This window comes from Canis lupus, chromosome 4 (genome assembly GCF_011100685.1).
Source record: "Canis lupus familiaris isolate Mischka breed German Shepherd chromosome 4, alternate assembly UU_Cfam_GSD_1.0, whole genome shotgun sequence".
NCBI lineage: Eukaryota > Metazoa > Chordata > Mammalia > Carnivora > Canidae > Canis > Canis lupus.
In genome coordinates this window covers 29,541,848-29,559,373 of record NC_049225.1, presented here as the reverse complement: position 1 = coordinate 29,559,373, position 17,526 = coordinate 29,541,848, and the positions used below count along the sequence as shown (strand labels likewise).

The 17,526-nt window shown below is 57.8% G+C and overlaps 1 protein-coding gene across 5 annotated transcripts in view; it reads right to left on the bottom strand.

Annotated features, from left to right (window-relative positions):
* The window catches only part of ZMIZ1 (zinc finger MIZ-type containing 1), a 231,297-nt gene that overhangs the window by 207,500 nt on the left and 6,271 nt on the right, over window positions 1-17,526 (bottom strand). The window lies entirely within an intron of this gene.

Here is a 17,526-nt window from a genome sequence, read left to right as displayed (position 1 = left end):
TCCCTCCCAGTTGGGCCACGCGGGCCACCTGCAGGCCATGCACCTGGCACGCGATGGGCAGCCGTGGTGACGGGACCGCCCGGCCCGCAGCGCCCCGGGAGGCCAGGCCGGAGGGCCGGCTCCTTGGCACGCTCTTCCTCGGTTGGGCCCCTTCTGTCCAAAGGGCAGCTGTGACGTGCAGAACGGGTCTGCGGTGTCAATACGAGCCCGGCATTGTACGGCCGGGGACGTACAATGCCCTGGGTCGACTGTTTATTTATAAATCCACCCCGTGCTCAGCGTGGCCTTTACACTCAGCTCTTTCCCAAAATGCAAATTGGCTTCTTCCTGTAAGTCAAACCGGCTTGCTCGAGCTGATAAAAATCATCCCAAACGGGCTCTTTTATCTCCCCAATACAGAGTCCTCTGCACCCCACACCTCCTAGAAAGAGGAAGATGGCTTCACGCTGCTTCGCTGAGCCAGGGACGGGCCCTGAAGAGGCATCCAGGGCATGGGAGGGGGCCACGAGGGCACTGGGAGAGAAGGTTCTAGACTCTGAGACTTGTGCCTCTGCAGCGTTCTAGCTTTGTGGCCTTAATCTCTCTGAGCACCGCTCCATTTGTGCATGTGCACTAACTGGTGGTAAAAACAGTCCCTTCCTCATAGGGTTCTTTGGCAGATTAAATGAGATAATGCACATACACCGCCAGGCCCAGGGCTGAGACCCTAGTAAGTCTCCTGAACACGCCGGTGGTGGTGAAGAAGAACATACTCATCACCACTAACATCATCGGCCTGGCCACCCAGTCAGTCTTGCCGGGTGGCTTCAGGAGGGTCCCTTGTAGGCTCTGGGCCTCCCATTTCCCCCCATGTAAAGTGAGTCCCTGGGAGCCTTTCTGCTATTGGCTGGTCACTCAGCCCTCCACTGCCTGCATCATATGCAAACAGCTTTGGGGGTGCTGTTTCCGGTACCCTGTCTCTTAACCCTCTCGAGGGCTCTTTTATCAGAAAAACAAAATCTGTTCTAAAAAAAAAAATTCACCCGTCTTACAGAAAAGCAAGCTACCTGACCGCCCCTCTGCCAGCTGGTGTTGGGATTTCTAAGCAGCCACGAGCATCACTGAAAGGCACATGCCTGGTACAAGGCCTTGTACCAGGGCATGGGGTGGGCTCAGAGAAGAGCTGGCTAGGGCTAGACTATTAAGGGGGCCTCCAGGGAGTGGGCAGGAAGTGTAAGAAAACACAAAACGGACCCAGACGTCAGCAGCGACCAAGAGGCACACACCGGGACCTTCTCGGTGGAAGCCCCAAAGCTTACAAGGACGCATCATGATGCTGTCGTGATAACCGGGCTTGCCAGGCAGTGTGGAGCCCTGCCCACGGAAGGACGCCCAAGCCTCGCTCTCCTAGCAGGGAACGGCATTTACCTCGATGCTCAGTAACTGAGGCCAAAGCTGAGGCCTGCAGGACGGAGGTGACTCGTCCAAAGACACACGGCTTGTTGATAATGAAACCTAGATGCCCAGGCTGCTTCCAAGCCAGAGCACCCAGTGAGGCCGGCAGCCATGCAATGGCCATGTCACTGCTGCCACCAATTTTCCAGAACAGGATGAGACCCGATGGACGGTGTTGACTCATCAAAACCTTCCCCTCACTGTGCCTCTTTACCTCCTCTCGGCAGCCAGGAGGAGAGGTGGGGCGAGGGTTGTTAAATCTCCCCATCTGGCAGGTTGAGGACCCAGGCTCAGGACCACGTCTCCCTCGTAAGGGAGGAGGCAGCACCTTGCTTTTCCTACCTCCCCCTGGCCGCTGAGGGACCCAGCTGGAGGAGCGGCCAGCCCCGAGCCAAACCCTCAGCCCTCCCCTCCAGCACAGGTGGGTGCACCCCAAGTTGCACCCGAGGTGTCATTAGTGTGGCTTCAGTCCCTCCCTCCCACCTGGGCAGCTCCCTGCCTTCTCAGTCATCTCCTAAAGTGCTGCTCAAGCCTCCCTGCCCCTGCCTCCAGGATAAATGTCCTCTCCTGACCCTGTCTTCCCTCTGGGGTCCCAGCCATCCCTGGAGCCATCCCTGGCCTCTGTTACTCCCTGACGATAGGGGGTACTGGCTCAGCTCTCCCAGACCCTGGCGTGTCGACCTCCCCTCCCCTGTTCATACCTTTCTACCTCCCAGAAGGGTCTTTTTCCTCCCCCTCCTTCTTGTCTTGTTCTAGCGAAAGCCTCTCCATCTTCACCACCACCCTGAAACCCCCCCTCCTCCCGGAGGCCCTCCCTGACCACTCTAACCCATTGTCATCTTCTCTCCCTTGTTCCAGATTCTCTATGCAACTTTTTTTTTTTTTTTTAGATTTATTTATTTATTCATGAGAGACACAGAGAGGCAGAGACATAGGCAGAGGGAGAAGCAGGAGCCCGATGTGGGACTCGATCCCAGGACCCCGGGATCAGGCCTTGAGCCGAAAGGCAGACGCTCAACTGCTAAGCCACCCAGGTGTCCCTCTATGCAACTTCTTAGCCCATCTCTCTAGCACTTCAGGGTGTATCGTTCTTATTCTGCCAGGAGAGCCGAGGCTTGGCGTCCAACGTGGACTGTGAAACTCCTAAAAGTGAGGATCTCAGGATTTTTGCTGGGCCATCCTTTCAAGAGATATTGCCTTAGCCTGTGCCCCATGCTCCCCAGTGTTGAGGGGGATACAAGGGACAGGGTCCGGGCTTCTGGAAGGAGCTCAAGTCTAAAGACAGGAACATAAGTGTGTAGTTGCCACCCAGCATGGCTGGGGTGGGGGGCGGGTGGGGCTGACCCAGCATGGTGGCGGCTGCCATGGGACAATCAAGAGGCTGCAGGAGGGTTCCTGTTCTCCTTCTCCAGGCCAAACAAGAGCCCTGCCCTAGGGGATGCTCTAGCAGCAATCCTGCTGGATTGAAATTCCGAAGCCAGTGATTCATCTGTCAGGTTGCAAGACAAAGGAGGTCTGGGTGGGGCACAGGGGAAGCAGGTTGGGTGAACGCTGGCCACGAGTCATCGGAGTCATCGCTGCGGGGCCTCTACTGGCGCACAGGCAGGAGGGAACGCTGGAACCTGAGCCTCAGGAAGGAACCCCCCAGCCTGGAGGGAAGGCTGCTCTCCCCCCCATGGCCTGATGGACAAGGTGGGGAGCAACAGGGCAGAGCCCAGGCTGACAGCCTGACCCCCAGCACATACATCCCGGTCCCTCTCGCCCTCCGCGAACCTCAGCTCTGCAAATGGGTGTCAGCCTTGCAAGGGGGTGTCTTTTTGTTTTCTGTTTTTGTCAGCAGGCCTCTCCAGATGGGCCGGCGATGGGAAACGCACCACTGCACACTGCTGGCTCTTGGCCTAGTGGGCCCTGGCCACTGTCTGAGCCTCTGAACGTTTCGACGAATGGTTTCATTGTTCTTGCATCCTGGAGCCTTCTCAGGAGGGCATGGGATTCTAGAGAAATAAATAAATGGGGTCCTGCGTGCTAGTGCCGGCGCCTCTAACTAGGCCTCCAGCTCCCTGTCTCCCCAGCTTGTGTTCCTGGCCCTGCACCCTGAGAACAGGCAAACAGGGCCCTCCTCTGGCTCCCAGCCCACCCTGTCCCCATCAACCTTCAACCTCTTCCAAGCTGGAGCTCCCTGTGGGTCTGGAGCAGTCTCACCACAGCCACTGAGGAGAGGAGGGGCCCCCCACCCCCTACAGTGCCCTGCATGACTACCAGACTCTTCCCTCCCCACTGCATCAAGGGCCACCAGCAACAATCGAGCGTCCAGGGCACTGGGCCTGGGCACCCCTGGGCACCCCACCGCTCCTCACGTTGTTTTCCCATCAGGAAAATGGGGCAGCTAAACTCCAAGACGGGTGTGCAGCCCCCCAGGCTCCCCCTTTCATTGCAGCCGACCACTCCTGAAGGAGCAGCCGTAGGGCCGGAGCCCAGAGCAGCGAGGGGCGTCGGGAGGGCAGGACGGGGGAGAAGTGGGTTGGCGATGGCTGCAGACGCCTTAAAAGCTGGTAAAAGGCTTCATCCTGCATAATGATTTACAAAGTGACAAGTGAAATAGATTTACCGTGACAGCTTGAAAGGAGAACTACAGAAATAAAATTACACTCGGGCTCATCCTGTCTCTGCAACCGGCCCCTCCCTTCCCCAAACCAGGAACTCCTGTGCGCACACTTTGGACACACGTGTGTGTGGGGTATAAAGAGGAGCAGGTGGCCTCGGGAGGAGGAAGGTGGAAGATGGACAAAGGAGAAGACAGGCCTGGTCTCTGTCCTGAAAAGGGCCACTTGGCTCCGTGCTCCAGGCGTGGCCTGTAGAGGTGACCCTAGCGGCCCTCCAAAGCCAGGGGGTTACCCTCATGTACAGATGAGGACGCGCCAGCTGGCCTGCCCTTGAGGGCAGTTCTCCAACCCAAGTGCCCGAAGGACCCAGGCCCGCCAATGTCCACCTGCCTTCCCTCTGGTTGGCCATGGCAGCCCTAGGGCTTGGGGCCCAGGAAGAGGAGTCTGCTGCTTCCCTTGGAAGGGGGCAGGGGCTCCAACAGCCCTGGGCCGAAACTGGCCAAGAGGAAATCAGAGAAGACGAGAAATAACCTCAGCCAGGTTCATCTCCGAGAAATAAAGTAGGCAACACTCTCACCTCGAGGGCCAGGTCCATGGAGGGGAGGGGGCATCTGGCTTCCACAAGCGCCAAGGGCACATTTTCCTCCACTGAAGCAGGATTTGGCTCCAGCTACGTGGGGGGTAGGGGAGGAAGGTCCAACGTGCTGACGTCCCAGCCATGGGCCACAGAGGCGCTCTCCTTGGTGGCCATGACCCCTGCCAGCTGCTCAGGGTTTTAGGGACACCTGACCACCTCCCCCATGAGGCACCGGCCCAGGCACCTGCCAGGCACCTGCCAGGCTCTCCAGTCAGAGACAGGGGCTGGCAACCATGCCCAGGGGGTTACTCATCTGTACCAAGAAACATGGGTTTAAAAAGGAAACTTGAAAAGGGGCCAATTGTAGGGAGAAAGAGACCAGATTCCCCTTAGTAGCTGTGGGACTAATGCAACTTGACTCCTCTAAGCTCCAGATCCCTCCTGGTTAAAATGGCGATACCACCACCCACTTCTCAAGACTGCTGTGGCAACCTCGAGATCCCAAAGAACCGTGTCTGGTGCACAAAGGGGTTCCCAAGGACATAAGCTCTGTCTCAGGTGAACATGGAATGAAATTCATCCACAGGGGGACACCTAAACAGAAGCTCGGATCTCGGTCCTGACTTAGCAAATTCACCTGCTTGTGGCGTACCCGCTGTCCCCAGGTCCCAGGGAGCTGCCCGTGGGGAGGTAGGGAAGAGACTCAAGACTGGCAGGGCCAGCAGTCAGGCAGGCCTGAAGACCCCCGAACCTCCTGCAGCCTCCGCTCTGCTTCTGACAAAGACTGGAGGGGCCACGTCCCAGGCAAGGTCTGTAGAGACTCTCAAGTGTCCTTCTCTGTCACCCTCGGGCTGACACCTGGCAACTCCCAGCTCAGCAAAATGCCATCTTGCGCCTCTAACCGATATAGCCCAGGGATGTGCCTAGGCAGGCCTGAACGCCCATGTTTACCCAACAGAAGGGTGTCCCTCCTGCCTGCCACTCCCCTCCCAGCACCGTGGTAAAAGCTGGAGCCCACTTGCCCACAGACTCACCTGCTGCGTGGGCCATGCATGCAAGGCTCCAGCTCCTGGCCCTGCCCGGGCAGTCTTGCCCAAGAGGCCAGGCTGCTGCTGCAGGGCCTTTTCTCCCAGGAAGCCGAGCTGAGTAGGGCAGCAACGTGAGAACTGCCACCCAGGTGGCCTCAGACCCCAGCAGCTTTAGGTGAGACAATCAGGGCTAGGAGACACTCCTGGAAGCCCGGCCCAGCCTAGCCACGCTTCTTGGCTCTAACTGGAGCAGGGGCGGGGGAGGGGACAGCAAAAGAAGGGGCCGGGCATCAGACCACATACACAGGCCAGCGGTGACTCCAGGGTTGAAATTATTCAAGTCTTTCTCAAGCAAAGTGTGCAAGTCACTTCCAAGGCACCTGCCTAGAGTGCAAATATATACATTTTTTTTTTCTCTCTTGTATCACAAAACCTACCCATTCTGTATAAAGTGGAACCATCATTTATTTATTCACTTATTCAGCAAGCATTCTGGAATGCTTGCTAGCTGCCAAGTGTGGTGCTATGTGTCAGGGAGTCACAGCCCGACCCCGGGGTGCTGGGGTACCCCGATGGTAGCTGCAACCCTGCCAGGTGAGGGCTGCCACGGTGGTCAGAAAACAGCACTAGAGGAACTAGGGCAAAGGTGAGGACCCAACCCACTTGACCTGACAGATGTACAGGGCTAGCCAAGGCTCGTGCAGGGCTTTGCAGGATGCCTACGAGTTTGCCAGGCAGATGTGTAAAACGCATACAAGTGATTCAGCTGGGGCCAGACAACGCAGGGCCCTGAGTGCCAGGCTGCAGGTAGTGGGGAGCCACTAAGGGGTTTTCGGTAGAGTAGAGCCCATAATAAGATCACAGGGGCCTTTTATTAAGGCCACTCTAGTGGTGGCCAAGACAGGGGCAGGCCAGAAAAGGGGAGGCTGGAGGTAGACACCTGAGGGGGAAGGATGCTGCATGGGGGGTTGCAGGGTGGAGAGGATGGGCAGCTTCAGAAATATCTGGAAGGTGGAGTCTGGAGGCTGTAGTTCCAGGCCCAGGGCAGGGTGGTAGGGACACAGAAACCCAGTGTCCTAGGCCGCAGTCCTGGGGAGGCGCCGGGGAGGTGCCAAGGGAGGGTCCAAGTTTCAATCAGGGCAGTGGGCCAATGGGAGTCCTACTCCTAATCCTCACAGTGGCTTCATGAGAACAAGAACAAGGCTCCTCTTCCTTAAAACACTTTTCCACCCTCCACCAGAAATTATTTAATTAAATGTACGTCGCACAGGGGCTACGTAACGTGTGCAGTCCCAAGTTGTGCAGTACGCAGTACACACTCCTGTACGTGGTGGGCCCGGCAGACGCAATGCCACCTACACAACCCCTGGGAAGATGAGGTGTCAGAGGCCCTGGGACCAGGCAGGAAAAAACAGATACAATCTAATACACAAAGGAAAAAAAAACACACAACAAAGCAAAGAACAACTCAAGCTGAGTGTTTACTATCCCTCCTTGCCTTTTTGGCATGAAAAATCTCGGTAAAATGACAGGTATGATTATTTCCTATCTAGAGTCCCCAGAAGAAAAAGTAGCTGCTCAGACAAGGCAAATAAAGGAAATGCAAAAACAAGATAGAAAGCACCGGTTCTGAAAGATGGGGGGATTGGCCAAAAGTACAGAAAACCAGTTCTGGCCTCTGAGCTTACTAAAAAGTGATTTTTTTTTTTTTTTTTTTTTTTTTAAAGATCCTTTATACTGAGCAAAATTCCCGCAAGTGAACATAGCAGAGTAAAACCACGGTGCTGAGGACATTGGAACTCTCTGGATTGATCAGGACTTCCGTTCCATCATTCGCCTAGCGGTTAGGGAACACCCTCTCTGCTCCAGGCCCTGAGGATACAGGAATGCGGCCCGGCGGACACCCTCACAGAGGGGACGGTCCAGCAGGGAGAACGCCGAGGGCTGGGGGAGGACAGAGGGAGACACCGAGGCCCCCGGGAGGAAGCAAGGACAAAACAGAGGAGGGCTGGCAAGGAGGGGCTGGGTGACTCATTACACCAGCAGCCACACAGTGAAGCCCAAAGCCATGTGGGCAGATGGCAGTCCCCGGTTTCAGAAAAGTGAGAACTTTCTGAGTAGAGGTGAGATAAACAATACTGGATCCTGTGGGGCTGGCGTAGGTAAAAATACCCAAACAGGTTTCCCAGAGGAGCCCCAGCTAGAGGGGGGCCTCCATGCACAGATGGGGGAAACTGAGGGCAGAAGAGAGCCAGGGCCTTGACCAGATCCGGAAGCTGATCCACGGGTGAGATGGGGTCCCCTCCAGGGTCCAGTGCTGCCCTGGGGGTGTCGTTCAGGCTCAGACCAGACGCACCAGGACCGCGCTGATCCCTGAGGCAGCACGTCCTGCCGGCCGCACGGCTCCTGGCCGCGAGCTGCTCAGACACAGAGGCTGGAGCACTTCTCATGCACAGCCCCGGATCCTTCCGAAAAGGCTTAGGCTTTCAGGCTTTCATCTCCCAAAAAAGATGTGCACAGGGGCATCCCTCTGGCGGAGGCCTGTGCCTGCCTCCCGCTGGCAACTCTAACAAGTGTCTTTATCGGGCACAAACCGCCTTCCTCAGTCTCCCCCCGCTGGCAGCCCCGGGAGGGAAGACTCTCCACCGGCTCTACAGAGGAGCAGGCAGGCCCACAGAGCCCAGCAGCCCTCTCATCCCGATCGCTCCCTCTCTGGGCCTGATGGGGGAGGCCAAACCACTCCAAAGTGGCAGGCAGGGGTCCTGGGTGGGGGGGCATGGGGGACGGTATGCCCAGACTGCCAGCCTCAGCCCTCTCTGCTCTCGGAGGAGGCTGAGCACGCAGCATCTGGCACAGGCGAGGTCCCCCCTGACAAACGCTGGCTCTGGCCTCCTTCGAGGTGAGGGTTTGGACCAGAGCGAGCTGGCCTGGCTTCTCCCTACAGCCCACCTTCCTGCTCCCCCTGCGGCCACCGCAGCCTCCGCAGGTCCCGCGGATCCCAGGTTCATGACCGAGGGCCACCTGGCTGCTGAACCTCTGGGATTCTGGAGGCATCAGACTCAGGGAGGGAACTTCTTAGAGGAGAGAGAGAGAGAGAGATGGATGAACAAAATGGGGAAACTGAGGCCCAAAGAGAACAAACAGCCTGCCTGTAGTTATAAGGCAGGATTGGAGTTGGGGGGGGGGGGCACAGAGAGAGGGGATGTTAGGAACGGCCTTAGACACCTAAGCAGCCCCACGTGCTCCCATGCTACTGATGGGTAAACTGAGGCCCGGGGATGCAAAAGGACTTGTCTAAGGTGACTCTGCATCCGTAAGAACCCCAGAATGGTTGTCCTGGGTTGATCCTGCAGGGCCAGAACTGAGCTGCCCTCTGTGACCCCAACCTCCAGAGTTAGGGAAGTTGCAACACTTCCTTGTTTCCATGGTAACTGGCTACCGCTCCAGGAATACACTGAAATGTTCTGGTTCCCTCCTCTGTGCCGGCCCTGGGCCAGGCCGTGAGGACACAGAGCGGAAAGAGGGGGCGTGACGGGAGGCACAGCCCCGGCCCCCGTGGCGGTTGATCCCTGGCAACGCAGCAGCAGCAGCAGCAGCAGCAGCAGCAGCAGCAGCGCAAGGGGGGGGGGGAGCAAACAGGAGACTTTTCAGCACAGGGAGAAGGCCCCTGGGGCCCCGGGCGGCGGGGAAGGGAGTGCAGAGGTGGCAGCTTTGGAGCTGGGCTCGCAGGGATACGTAGGAGTTCGCAGGTGGAGCTGCGGGGGTGGGCGAGCTGACACAGGCCAAGACCCCGGGCTTGAGGAGGGAAGCCGGCAGGGCGCAGAGCCCAGGGACGGAAAAGCACGCGGCCTCGCTGGTGCAGGGAACACCCCACTGTGCGCCCAGGTGAAACGGTGCCTTGGGACCACAGCACACGCTTCGGGTGACAGCACCAAGGGAAAGGATGGTGGCAACACTCTGGTCCAGGCCGCTGGCACCCTCACCCAGGTCACTGTACACGCCGGGACAGTGGGACCTTCCTACACAGCACATCAGATAGTCTGGGTCCTTGAATTAAAATCCTCCAGTGGGGATCCCTGGTGGCGCAGCGGTTTGGCGCCTGCCTTTGGCCCAGGGCGTGATCCTGGAGACCCGGGATCGAATCCCACATCGGGCTCCCGGTGCATGGAGCCTGCTTCTCCCTCTGCCTGTGTCTCTGCCTCTCTCTCTCTCTCTCTGTAACTATCATAAATAAAAAAATAAAAATAAAAAAATTTAAAATCCTCCAGTGGAGGGACACCCAGGGGTGCGGCTCAGCGGCTGAGCATCTGCCTTCAGCCCAGGGCATGACCCTGGGGTTCTGGGATCAAGTCCCGCATCGGGCTCCCCCGCGGGGAGCCTGCTTCCCCCTCTGCCTGTGTCTCTGCCTCTCTGTGTATCTCTCATGAATAAATAAATAAAATCTTAAATAAATAATAAAATAAAATCCTCCAATGGCTCTCAAATCACGGAGCATGAAGTCTGAAGCCCTTCCCATCCCCCCAAAGGCCTTCTGTGGCCGCTCCCTGACCACCTTGCTAACTTCCTCTCCTATCTCCCTCCTTCCCCCACTCCACTTAGCTCCTCTGGCCTCCTGCCTTTCTTAGAGCATGACAAACACACTCCTGCCACAGGGCCTTTGCACGTGCTATTCCCTCTGCCTGGAGTGCCCTTCTCCCAAATGTTCACGGGGTTCACTCCCTCCCCTCCCTGAGGTATCTGCTCAAATGTAACCTCTTCAGTGAAGCCTTCCTTGATCACTCCATCTAAAGAGGCCCAATCCCCACCCATCTCCTTGTATCACCTTATCCTAATTTATTTTTCTTCAAAACACTTATTACAGCTCAGAATGACATCATACATGAGGTTGTGGACTTACTGTCTGTCTCGCCCATAACAAGGCAAGCAAGACCTCTGTGCAGTTCACCACTGTATCCCCAGGGCCTGGAATTAGTGCCTGGCATATAGTAGGTGTTCAACAAACCTGGTGAGTGAATAAGCGATCTTTCTTGGGGAGCTGGGTAAAGGGAGGCACAGAAAGATCCCAGGCTCTGTTTTCCCAGGGGCAGAATGCTGGGGGCTCCAGACGAGCCAGGAAACCTTGTTCTCAGGCTGGCACCAGGACCCACGGCAGGAAGTGTGTGCTGCCCTCCCCGTGCGCTGGCTCCCCGGCTCTGGCCAGAGGGCCTGGAAGAGCCCTGCAGGATTGGCAACAGTCACTAGTCATTACCAGGGTCCCTATTCCGTACACTCCAGGCCTGGCAGCCAAAGGAATCAGCTTCGGGGGGCAGGAGATGGAAGGGGGCCAGGCTGGCGGCCGGCAAGGAGCTTGCATCTTGCTGCTTTTGCAGCCAGCTTCCTTCCTCCTCTGAGCCTCAGTCGCCTAATCTGAGAAATGGGGACAGGAAGGGGATGAAACAAGCCGGCTGCCCAGGTCCCTCTGTTGTTCCAACAGTCTGGGCATCTTTGGGTCTTCAGAGCCATGGGAGGGGTCACACCAGGTTGAAACCAGGGTCCGCAAATCCAAGCCACGGTCCCAGGCCAGGGTCACATCCTGCAGCCAGCTGGGTCATTACCAGGGTGAGGGGTCTCAGGCTTCCCTCCACCCAAGGGGGGGACAGCTGGCAGGATGCAGGCAGCCCTGTCTGAGCCAGGAAGTAGGGAGGAGTGCCCGGTGACAGGGGAGCAGCCCCTGGGAGGGGGGCCAGGTTGGGGGAGCCAGGGGTCTCATGGAGCCCCCAGGGAACACTGTCTGCCCCCAGGGCCAGAGGTTCTGGTGAGCACAGCCAGATGCATAAGGTCCAGGAGCTTTGTGAGATGAAGACGGTAAGTCCCAGGCGAGCCAGATGCCACTGTCACAGCCGCAGAAGGATCTCCCCACTGTGTCTCCCTAGCAAAGGGCTTCTATCAAGTGACAAGATTTGGGGGATGGTGGGGGGAGGCGGAGTGAGGGCTGGGCACTGGCTGACGGGCAGGACGCCTGGGTTTTTGCTTCAGCTCTGCCACGGACTGGCCCTGTGGCCTTGGGGAGGCCTCTGTCCCCTCTGGGGTCACACTCAGCAGCTAAATGAGAGGGTTGGCCTGGACGATCTCCAAGGCCTTCCTGTGCTGACATTATCATCACCACACGCGGTAATAAAACATCACACGCCCTGACGCTGTGACACGGCATGCAGAGTGCCGGCCCTCCCCTCGGACTCTTGCGACAGCCTCGGGGGAGACCGTTGATAGGAGGCAGTGCCACAAGTTGTGACTCCAAAGCCAGGTCCCTTTGCAGACACCCCCAGGTCTCTGGAGGCCTCAGGACACTGGAGCAGGATGTTCCCGGACGGAGCGGCAGGGAGCAGAGCTGGGCAGACGGGGGCTTAGCAAGGAGGCAGGCAGAGGCTGGATGGGGACGGGACACCAGTCACAGCCAACACCACGCCACCACCCCCGCGGGTACCCTCCCAGTCCCAGTGGGAGGTGAGCTCCCCCGGGAGAGGCCAGGGAGCCAGACACCCTTTACGAACCACGTGGCATATCTGACCCTGCTTGAAGAGCTGGCATCAGGCCACTTTCTTTCCCTCAGCCTCCAAGGAACCACTGTTGGGGGAACCTCCCCAGCCTCCTTCCACATCTCCTGACCAGGGTTAGAGCATTTCCAGGTCAGGCCTGAAGTCTCCAAGCAGCCCAGGCTGTTAAACAGATACAGAAATAATGAGGAGGCCTAGAGAATAGAAGGCCACCTCTTCCAGGAAGCCCACTCTGCCCCCCTCCGTGCTTGGGTGCTCAGCCTAGAGAGGAGAAATCTCTGACATCGGGTGCAGAGAGGAGCTCACAAGAACTGAAGTCACCCTGTTCTGGATGGGCCTGAGAGGAGCATCAGGTCCTGGAAGGAGGCATCCTTCCGGGCTCCATCCAAGGTGGAGCTTCCTAGGAGAAGGGAGCTGCAGAGAGGCAAGGAGCAGCCTGTCCTGGAGGCGTGCAAGCCCCGCCCCCGCCCCCCAGAAGGTGCTCTGTGGGAATGCTGCGGAGAGGGCTTAAGTCATCTGTGTAACAGGTATCAGATGAGGGGGCTGCCAAGTTCCCTGCTGTCTCAAGAACCAAAGGTCCCAAGACTACCAGGAACAGCAGGGTCTGGAGCTCGTGTCGAGGGAGGCAGAGGGGCCATCACAGCGGCCCAGCTGCCTCCGGGGAGCTGGCTAGAGGACGGCGGCCAGCCACCCCGTAGGAGGCTCTGAGAACTCTGGGGACTCTTCAGGGACTCCAACCCCCCAGCAGCTCTGCTCCTTCTGCCTGGAGGGAGCTGCCCTGCAGCTGAAGCACATGTCCATCCCACGGTGTCAACGCAGGCTGAAGCCGAGGGGTCAGGAAGCTGTCCTGCAGAAGACCTCTCAGGGCTGAACCCACAGCTTCCAGGAAGCTCCTTTCACAGCCCTGGCTCCGTCGCCAAACACCAGGCAAGAAATTGCACTGGAGACGTCCTCTTTCTTTTTTTTTTTTTCCAGGACCACAAGCACTAAAGAGGTCCTGGAGCTCAGGACCGCAGAACAAATCAGCTGGGGAGGTGAAGGCCAAGGGGCTCACGGCAGCCCATGCCCCGGGACCCCAGAAAATCAGGGAGGCAGAGTCCTCCACGGTCACACGGTGGGCCCAGAGCCCTGCCCAGGCCCCAGGCTGCCTCTCCCCACTGACAGCAGCGGGGCTCACGAAGAATTCATGCCAGCAAGGCATCCTGAAAGTTTAGAGTGCTCCTCTGTACGTAAGCACCAGGGAGCCCCATGGCCCTGGAAGAGGAAACATTAACCCAAGAGAGCAGGATAAACAGGCAGTGCAGACAGCAGGGGGGGAAACCGGGCTCCTGGGCCCGAGGAGGTAAGCCCTAAACCAGTCCTGCCCAGCCTTCCTAGAAGAGGCAGTGGGTGGGAACTTCCTCCCTTCACCCTAGCTCCCAGCCTCCTGGGGACAAGGACTCCTGAAGTCCTGGCACATGTCACACAGGCACTCGCAGGGGACCGTGAGGACCAAATGGCTTCAGCAGTGCGGTCAGCCAGCCCGGAAGACCATCCCTCGGGGCCACCCCAGTCCCCGGACCAGGTCTTGTGTCCTAGGGGCCTATTGTCACTGCCCTTGGTCAGGTCCCTGGCCCTCCCTTGGCCTTGACTTCCTCACCAGTACATCAAGCTCTGGATCAGAAGCAGGCGTTGTAAACACCGACACCTGCAGAGCTAGGGTGGTGACCCCAATGACTTGGAATCGAAGGGTCTGCGGGCAGGAAGTGGGGAGAGGCAACACAGCAGTCCTGTTCCCCCCAGGGCTCAGGGTAACTTTAGATCCTTGGACGAAGGCCACGAAGGCCACGGTTGTTACAATGCTTTGGACACTTCAGGTCTCCAAAGTGACTTAAGGATCCAAATAAAGCAGCGGACCAATTCTCCAGAAAAATACAGGCTTACAAAGGTGTGCACGCCATGCAGGGGTGAGTACGGGGCTCTTCTGGCTCTGACAGCTGGTATGCCTTTGGGGCCCATCTCTAGGGAAGAGCCATACGTCCTACCCCTCTGCCAAGCCGGCCTGGCTTTCAGGACTGTCCAGCCACAGACGGATTTGTGGTCTCGTAACAATAAAAGAAAAGGAGGCAGGTGAAAGTGATGGACGACCGCAGGCTTGAGGGGCAGGGGTCAGGTGGCACTGCCAAGAAAGCTGGCTGGGGGCAGGGGGAGGATTCTGGGAAAGTGGTTCTTCAGCAGGGAGACCAACCAGGGGACTGAGCCATCGATGCCGGAGCTGGAAGGGACCATCCAGCATTCCCAAGACTGTCACTGGTATCTGCGACAGCTTTTCTGTATTAAAAAGGGAGGCGGGAGCACGGTCCTGGAGTTTGGGAACCGCTTGAGTAAGGCAAAGGGCTGGCAGCATCCCAGGAGAGGGGGCTGTGCTCTGCTGCCCTTCCTTCTGGGGACGGGGGTTCCCGACAGCCCACCCTGGGAAACCCGGGCGCGGGCTCACCTCCTGACTCTCGGATAAAGAAACTCAGGCCCAGAGGGATCTGCCACTGGCCTGAGGTCCCACAGTCCGTTGCTGTGGTTGACAAGGCCCGGTCCGTCCTGCTGTCCTGTTCTCCACCTGGGAAGAGCCAGAGCCCAGGAGGGAGTTGATATCACCGCTAGCCTCACCTTACAGGGGAGGAAGGAGCAGTTTGCAGGTAGGAACCCAGAGGCAGGTACCAGGTAGGAACCCAGAGGTCAGTCTGCACCTCGGAGCACGCTGGCCAGGGGAACAGACTTGGCTGGGAGGTTGAATTAAAATGTACCCAGTTAAGCGTCCTCATGGAGGGCCTCTGCGAGGTGACCGGCCAGCCCTTCCTGCTGCAAAGGGGGGGCTGCGGATAATGGCAGGAGGCTCACGCTCAGGAGGTCTGGATCCCAGGCCCAACTGTGGTTGCTCCTGAGGTACCAGGCGGCCTTGGGCAATCCATCTGACCCGAGTCTCCTCATCTGTAAGTTGGAGGAAACCCAGCACTGAGAGCTGTGCCCGGGGGTCGCGGCTCCTGTTTCTTGAGCACTTACTATGCGCCACTCCGTCTTCGCAGCCTAGGGGGAAGGCAGTGTGTTACTTTTATGCTATTTATTAAGGAGTCTGTGTTGAGGACTTGGAGGCCCAAGCTGGAGAAGTTCAACAGAACCTGCCCGAAGTCACAGATACCACAAAGGGTGGAGCTGAGAAACGCACACGGGCAGTCCAAGAAGAGCCTAAAACAAAGTAGTTGCCCAAGAAGTACTACCAGGCTAGTAGGACGCTTCTGGCAGACCCTGGGAAGCTATTTTAAAGATGTAAACAACACAGGAACGCCAAAACACGACAGCAATAGAGAGTTCCGCCCCTCCCCAGCCAGACGATGCGGCCGCCCTGGTGCCCGGGAGCCAACTTGCTGGGTGACCTGTGGCCGGTCCCTCCACCTCTCTGGGCTTTGGGTCTCCTCCACCGCCAAATGAGAAGGTTGGATGGAGACCCTGGAAAAGCCCTCCTCACCCTCAAACACCAAAGGTAGGAAGGGTTTCTGGACCCTTCTCAGAGGTCTCCCTGTCCCACAGCTGGTTGGTCACGGCCGTGTGCCAGGTTGCCCAGCTTTGGCCAAGGTCTACCCAGGAGCAGGGGTGGGGCTTGGGGAAGTGCCCGTGGACAGGCGTGAGGTCCAGGCCCCTGGCATCTTCTCTCCCTCACCCTAAGCCTGCCGGCTCCCCCTCATGGGCCCTCACCTGTGCCTGAGGCGCGTGACTCCCAGGGTGGAGTGAGGGGGCTCTTTCCCGGCTTCCCCATCCGCAGAGGAAGTGTTAGCAGGAACAAGGCAGCAGGCCGTCAGCCCTCAAAGGACACAAGTCAGCACTAGGAAGGCTGGGCGGAGGTGGGGGACAGGCAAAGGAAGCCGCTCATCTTCTTGGACTAAATAGGCCTGGGCAGATGGGAAACTTTTTACCCTCCCTAGAGGGTTTCGATGTTACTTCCCTCAAATCTGCAATGTAACCAACCTACGATGACCTTTAAAGAAACACGTTGCGGGCTTGGAGCGCAAACGCCCATCCCCTCCGAGTTGTGTAGGATCTGGGAGTTCTTCCGAAAAGCCCCATCCTTTACCCCAAGAGCAAAAAGTGAACCCCGTGCTCCCCAGACTCATCTGGTCTTTCCCGGTGAAAGATGGAAGCGCATTTGCTGATGAGCTCCGAAGCGTGGCTAACGGGGCTGCGCCCCGCCAACAGTAGATGCTCAATAAATGTTTAATGAGCTAATGGGCTGGACAGCCAGGGTTCCAGGCCCGGCTGTGTCACTAATTCACTGCTGCCCTTGGATACAGCCAATTTTTTCTTCCTTTCCATAGCTGGGTTTCCTGGGCTAGAAAAGGAACAGTCAGACTAGGTAAGCCCCAAGGCCCCTCGGCTCCACCCTATGGGCTCAGGGGTGCAAAACACAGTGCCAGGGAGCTTCCAGAGCGGAAGGAGGTTTCAAACACCTCTCCCTGCTGCCCCAGGGCCAAGCGGAGGACAGGATGTGACTGCTGGGCCACAGAGGTTCTGGAGGCATCACAGCCACCACTGCCCCCCCCCCCACCTCAATTGCAAGCACCAATCCCTGTGGGTGGATGACTGAGTTTTTGGAAATGCAGATGGGGGTAGAGGCAGGAGAAAGGATAGGGAGTGGGTGCAAGTTCCATTTAAACCAGCCACCAAAAAAAAAAAAAAAATTGGAGAGAAGAGTCTTTGAAAGTACAAAGAGATTGTGCTCTAATACCCCCCTCCCCCGGGCCCCATCAGAATACCTTTGTCATTTTCTGGCAAAGCAATAATGTGCATTGAGTTGCACCCTCCAAGAGATCAAGAATCGGGGACAGAGGAGGAGGAAAGCCCCCCATGTCTGAGAGCCCTCGGAGAGCGAGCCTGAGCCCCGGGCCAGCAGGGGTGGCAGCATGTGTGTGAAGGCATGCAGATCCATGGGGCAGGGGCAGGGGTGATGCCAACTGAGCAGTAGGCTTTGGGACAAATAAAGCACCCCTAGCTCCCTCCTATCTTTGGGGTAGACTTCTCTGGAGGGTTCACATGCCCTATACAATTCCAGACCTGCCCTGAACTCTCCAGGGACAAATATCACAAAGTCAGACCGTAAGCGCCCGGCACCCCACCACTACTGAGCACTGGGGCTGGGCCAGTCCCTGCCCCTGTGCCCAATTCTGGGGCCCCATCTATAGAGTGAACGGTTTGAGCCACATGATCCTTAAGGGCCATGCCTGTTCCGACAGCCCTCAGTGCTAAGACGCCACAGAAAAGCACAAAACCTACCATCACTTGGGCCCCCACCCTGGAGAACTGGAAAAGGAGTCCCCAGTGCCCAG